The 6,850-nt window shown below is 43.7% G+C and overlaps 1 pseudogene across 1 annotated transcript; it reads left to right on the forward strand.

Annotated features, from left to right (window-relative positions):
- The first annotated feature begins 5,290 nt into the window (after nucleotides 1-5,290).
- LOC307189250 (signal peptidase complex catalytic subunit SEC11A-like) lies at nucleotides 5,291-6,054 on the forward strand (annotated as a pseudogene). Its single transcript has one exon. The product of its transcript is annotated as a signal peptidase complex catalytic subunit SEC11A-like (transcript).
- The last annotated feature ends 796 nt before the right edge of the window (nucleotides 6,055-6,850 follow it).

Raw genomic sequence — 6,850 nt, forward strand, 5'->3', positions numbered from 1 at the left:
AACAGATGATGACAGTCTTAAAATTTTAGTGGACACAATAATACTAGCTAATACTTACTGAGCACTTATTGTGAATGGGGTACTCTTCTGAATGTTTTAAGAGCTTAACACGTTTACTCTTCATAGCAATCCTATGTAGTATTCACTATTATTCCCTTTGTTTTGCAGCTGAAGAAATTGAGGCATAGATTAGTAATTTGTCCAAGGTCAGAGAATGAGCATGTGTAGAGCCTGTTAATCTACTCTGGAGTGCATCCTGTTAGTCACTATGCTATACTGCCTCCCTCATAGAGCTGTGTGGAAAGTGATAGGAACATAGGGAATTATTCCCTCCATCCTTGGTGCAGGAAGGGAAATTCAGTGAAGGCTTTACTGTGGAAATGACATATGAGCTTGGATCTTAGGAAGAGGGGGATTCCCCCAAGGGAGAAGTTGTGGGAGCATGAAAGGTAAAGAGAACAGCTCGTGCAAAGCCACTGAGTTGTGAAAGGGCCTCTTTGTCTCAGAAACTGTGCAATTCAGTGTGGCTGGCACATTGTGAGTAGCAGGGAAGGGATGGGAGGTAAAACTGGAGAGAGATGCGGGGACCAGGATGCAAGGCTTCTTCTACTGAGGGTTAAGGAGAATGAGTTTTCCACCCAATGAGAGCAAGTGGAGACTTTTAAACCAGTGAATTACACATTCTAAACTTGCTTTACAAATGCCACATCCTTCACGCAAAGGGTGGACAGGAGAAGGGGAAAAATGAGTAGAGACACTATTTAGGAAGTACTTGCAGTGGTGCAGACAGGAGATGCAGCGGGACTGCAGGGCATCGTGGCCCCTATCTCCTGCAGGTGAGCAAGGTGTGTCTGATGCTACACGTGGAAGGAGAGGAAGAGCGGCTGCTTGGGGCAAGCTAAGCATGTTTGCCTAAGGCGTGTCTGGGGCCATTTCTCCAGCAACCAGGGAGGTTAGCAAAGGCTCAGCTGCCCCACCCTCTGACTCCAGCCAGATGTTGCAAGGGCTCTGGGGACAGAGCCTCTTAGACACTGCTGTGGCTTCAGGCCTTGTTAGGAAAAGGCTGCTATCTTCTTGGTAGTGCCTGTGTCTCAGCCCAGGCGCAGAGTGAGGTCAATGCATTTTTCTCCTGCCTGCCTGTCACTGTTCTTTCACAACAGGTTTGAAAAACATGCTGAGGTCACAGGAGAATGTGTTAACGTGTCTGGTGGATTATTATCATTCTGTCATTCCTGTAATTGGTTAGAGGGGATGAGTTCCTTTGGTATTTAGACAAGCAAGCATGGGAATTACCATTATCTCTCTCTACAGCTGATGCGTGGAAATGATCCGAGAAGCAAATATCGGTATCAACTGATATCTCATCAGTTGTCTTTTCATAAACTTCCCTTACCTCTCCTCACCTGAGGATTTCACAGACCCTTATCTACATCCCCATTGCCCTCATGGTAAAACATCTGAGGACAACATCAGAGAGTGTAGAGGAAAAATGGCTGAAGGGGATTTGCTCCCAGTATCCCTTGCTGGTTTTAAAGAAATTATATATTTTTTCTACTAAGCACCTGGAAGACTGGATATTAGCTCTATTTCAACTCTTGATCACAATGTCTAAAAATATAGTAGCTGCTATTGATACAGTGATCATAGCAAAATCTCTCTGTCATTGACTTGGTTGTTTTTGTGCTTCAGTATATTGTGATTTTTATCTACGTAAAACACGCTTGTAGATAGCTGCAAATGTTTTTAGACTTAGAGATATTCTACCAGCCTGGGGACTCCACTGATTTTGCCACGTTAGGAAAGGATGTGAGCTATGATGTTGGAGGATTCCAGTACATTGAAGGACTGTCACATAGATTAAATACGTTAAAAGGATTGTGGTTAGGATTGTTTAGGGCAGAACTTTTAAAAAGTGTGTTTGAAACACCAGTTATAGGAGTCATTTTAAGGAGAAAAAATTCCATTATGTACTAACTTTGGGATGTGGTGGGTATTTTTTTGTCTTGGAGATTCATAATATAACAAAGAAACTGTGTTTTGTCCAATTTTGTTTAAACATAGCATTTGCTTATGCTTATAGAGACCATGGTGTGTGTGTGTGTGTGTGTGTGTGTGTGTGTGTGTGTGTGTGTGTGTGTGTATGTTTGTGAAGGAATTTGTAATGAATGATTTTCTAATGTTTCTAAAAAATGCAAGGCACATGACCACAGCCAATATTCTGTCCTAGGTGTGGATTTTCCATTCAGGTTCTACTGACATTAGCTCTTTTCTTACAGCTCTTTCCAAGCTTTGGGTGGTCGGTTGTAAGTTCACTTTCATGACTTTTTCCAGTCTCGGATCTCCCATACCACGTATCACGTGTGTGGGAAGAATGTTCTAGGTTTTATTCTACCTCTTGTTCGCTTTCCACTTGCTAGTTACTTGGACTACACCATCAGCAGGTCCCCCTCACGCCACTTTCTCAGGCCATAATTAAGAAATTCAAACGCCAATTGCAAAGATTTTTCTCACATGCTTTTACCTTTTTTGAGCCAGTTGATAATTGTTTCAAAATCATTTCACTCTGGGAATGCCAACTTAAGGTTTCAGGATATTAAAATACCAAAGTTGTATTCCTAGTATCTCAACCACCACTTCTCTGCCTCTATACGTCCCCCTTTCTTTCTTCCTCATCCAAATAATAAACGAGCTGCTATCTATTAAACATCTACAATGCACTTTATATATTTTATCTCATTTGACCTTTATAATGGAGATTGGGAGCAGAAGCCCCATTTTACTGTTGAGAAACCAAGGCTCAGAGAGGTCAAGATACCTGCTTAAGGTCACACAACTAGTAAGTGGCAGGATAAGAAATTGCATTTGGATTTGTCACACTCCCAATTTTGTATCACTTTCCGTCCTCCTGTATCTCAAATTTGGTATGGGTACCCCTGGATGAGAGCACACGTAAAACTATTAGCAGTCATGGGGAATCTGCTGGACCATCCACATTACACACTACCTAAACATTATGGGGAGGAAGTAAATATTTTAAAATATTCTCATGGTAAAACAAACTAGCTCATAATATGGGCTGGAATACATAGTTTCAAAAGAATTTTTAAAGATGGAACTGAAACTGCAATGAAATCTTGGGCTTTTTGAGGGAGCTTTGAGTCAAGTTCCTAGACTCCTAAGAATATCAGTTTGTTCTATGTGGTTCTGTATACCATTAGGGTTACACCATGGAAAAGAAACTTTGCTTATACCTTGCTACTGCCCCTTGCAGAAAACATTATGTAAAGTTCTAAACTCAGTTCTTGTCTAATATTTTTCTAAATTTTATTATAGTGGTTTCCTCCATTCACATGGTCCTGTCTGTAGCTTCCAACCTCTCTTTTGACACATACCATTGATTTGCTTATTCATTAGTTCATGAGAACTTGACTGTGCACCTATTAATAACCTACAGGGTATCTCTACCTCCATGTGTGGTTAGAAACATCTAACAAAACACGTAAAAATGAAATTCCTTATTCACCCCTTCTAAAATGTTCCTTCTCAAAAAATTTTACTGCTCTTTTTCCAATCATTCATGCTTGAAACAAGAAAATTCCCTTGGACTCCATGTTTGCCCTCATGATGACGTTTGTAGAGTTGGAAACATCAGCCGTCACCCTCCTTTTCCTTTGTGGCTGCCCCAGGTCAGTCCCTTATTGGTCCTTGCTTAGATCAGTGGTTCTCAGATGGGCAATTTTGCCACCCCCCCCCCCCGCCCCCCAGGGAACAGTTGGCAATGTCCAGAGACATTTGTTTGTCACAACTGGCATCTAGTGAGTAGAGGCCAGGGATGTTGCTAAACACCCTGTGATGTATAGGACAGCCCCCTACAACACTGAGCCCCCAAAGTCAAAAGTGTTGTGGTTGAGAAACCCTGGCCTGGTCCATGGGAAAATCTTGTTCACTGGGTTCCTCCTCTCCGCTTCTGCTTCATCTTCCATGCAGCTGCCACCTTAAGGTTTCTAAAGCATATATCTTCTGATGTCATTCCACTGCTGACACCTTCAATGGTTCCTAGCAAACTTCTAAGCCTGTCATTCAAGATTTTCCAAAATAGTTCTAGTTTTAGTTCCCACTCCCTCCCTTCATGCCACACCATCATACCACACTTCTTACACCTGGTCTTCTCCCAGGCGGTATCCTCTACCCTTGAAGCCTTTATTGTTCTCTTCCTCACCCTCACCCCTCCTATCACTGTCTATCAAAACCCTGCCCCTCCCTCCAGCCCGACCTCAAAGGCTATCTTACTTTCTAAAGCCTTTCCTGATTCCCCCAAATGGCATTAACTCTTCCCAACTCTTCTCTCTATGGGCTGCCGTCATTGCCAAGTTGTATTCCCTTGAGGACAGCAGCTGCGCCTGGATGCTTACACTCAGATCCCCACGACACCGAGCCTCGGCTGGCGTGTTTCAGAGTGGCCATTAAGAAGGGAGAATTGGGAGGAACGCGGAAGGAAGTGGGCATTCACACAAGGAGGGGCAGAGGGGAGCGTGCAGGAGCACAGGGGGTCTGATCACAGTGCTGAAAGCTGACGGCTCAGCTACATCTGCTTTTTGAACTTCCATCTTCCATCATGAGGTCACTGCAGCTGCCCCAATTCACTCCTCTTCTCCCCCCCTTCTTCCTTCTCTCCCTTCCTTCCTTTCTTTCTTTTAGAACATTCGTTCTCAAAGAAAGGAGCAGTGATATTACTACCAAGGGGATAAAAATTAATTCTTTGAATATGAAAAAAAACCTTTAGCTATGACAATGGTGTGTGGCCCTCCAATGCGCCACCCTACCCAGAGAAATCTTATTAATTTCTCTCGTTAGGGATAATTTACATTTTAATTTATGTTTTCTCTTTGCGGGGGGATGGGGTGGTGGCAATAATTTTATTTAAAGGTTGAGAAGCATTGTATTAGAAGTATTAGAAACACTGTATAAGGTGAGGGGTATAAGCATGATGGGCCTACACACACATATGTTTTTAAAACCCATGGAAAATTTTTAAAGGCTCAATTCTTTCATTTGTAAATAATTAGAGAAAATATAAAGTATTGCCACTTTGGTTGTGATTCACTCACATACTGCTTTCTCCGTTTTGTCAATAAGAAAACTGAGGCACAGAGAAATGAGTGTATTCATTCATCAAGATCTCAGTGGAGGAGGGTCCTGTCTAGCGTGAGCCTGGCCCGTGTGCCAGCCGTTCCTCCCGCGGGTCACATCTCGCCCTCTCTTCTGACCGTGTCCCCTCGCCGGCCCCGCCATGGTATTTCTCGATTTTTGGATGATGATGTGCAGCGGATGAACAAGCGGCAGCTCTATTATCAAGTCCTAAATTTTGGAAAGACTGTCTCCTCGGCACCAGTGCCCTGGAAGGGGTTAACGGTTATAACTGGAAGGGAAAGTCCCGTTGCCGTGGTGCTCGGCGGCAGCACGGAACGTGCATTTCATAGAGGAGATTTTCTCTTGCTAGCAAGTCGAGTTGAAGATCATCCCGTAGGAGTGGAAGAAATTGTTGTTTTTAGGATAGAAGGAAGAGAGGTTCCTATAGTTCACCGAGTCTTGAAGATTCATGAAAAGCAAAATGGACCTGTGAAGTTTCTGACCAAAGGAGGTAACAGTGTGGTTGATGCCCGAGGCCTGTATAAACAAGGACGACATTGGCTAGAGAAGAACGATGTTGTGAGGACAGCGAGGGGATTTGTTCCTTACACTGGGGTTGGGACCATCCTCACGAGTGACTATCCTAAGTTTCAGTGTGCAGTACTCTTCTTGCTGGGTTTATTTGTGCTGGTCCATCGTGAGTAAGAAGTCTGCCTCGCTGTTCCTGGAAGACGCTGTACTTTTTGTTCCTGAATGTTTGGAGCAGATATCGATCTGTGGTTGGTGGAATGGAGAACACATGTTGGTGCTTCTTGGTAGCCCTGGTTTGCATTAAGTTTATGTTTCCACGCCAGAGTACGTGTGGGCGGGTGCATGTGCACCACAGTGTGCACTCGAGGGGACTTTCAATCACAGAATTCCATATGTTGTCATTGTCACACTTTCGCATTTTTGTACATCAGTGAATTTTTTCTATTAAAAAGTTGAGCCAAAAAAAAAAAAAGATCTCAGTGGACTGCCTATAAATTCATAGGGTTTTCAAGGTTTAAGAGAACTAACTCGCGTAAAGTATTGATACTTAGGAGCAAGACACATGCTAGGCATCAGTAATATAGCCACTAGCATCAGCGTCATTATTATTGTTTTTACTACATTCCAGGCTCTGAACTGAGGCGCTGGGAATAAGATGATGGTGGGGAAACAGACATAGTCTCCACCCTAATGTAGCTCACACTCTAGTGGGTGAGACAGAAAATCACCAAAGGATGTATAATTGCAAACTGCGGTGAGTGCAGGGGGAGCCGTGAGAACATATAACAGGAGGGACTGATTTAGTGGGGGGAGGAGGAATGAGGAAGGCTCCCGAGTGCAATGGTAATGAACTGGGATCTGAAGAATGAGTTAAGTGGGTGAATGAGGATGTGAAAAGCGCTCCCCTGGGAAGGACCAAAGTATATGGAGGCTTCTGCGAGGAGGGGAGCGTGGAGCGTTTGAAAGACAGAAACACCAGCGTGCCTGGAGCCTAGAAAGCGAGGCAGAAAGCGAGTCGGGATGAGTCTGCAGAGGCCTAGACCATGATAGGAGGTTTAGTTTTATCCGAAGATAAATGGAAGCTGTTGAAGGGTTTTAAGTCAAGGATTGATGTGCTATGACTTAGGTTGCCGTGGAGAAAATGGATTGGGAGAGGATGAATGGAAGGGGAGTGATCATTTAAGAGTTC

Source organism: Stenella coeruleoalba, assembly GCF_951394435.1.
Source record: "Stenella coeruleoalba genome assembly, chromosome: 7".
Taxonomy (NCBI): Eukaryota; Metazoa; Chordata; class Mammalia; order Artiodactyla; family Delphinidae; genus Stenella; species Stenella coeruleoalba.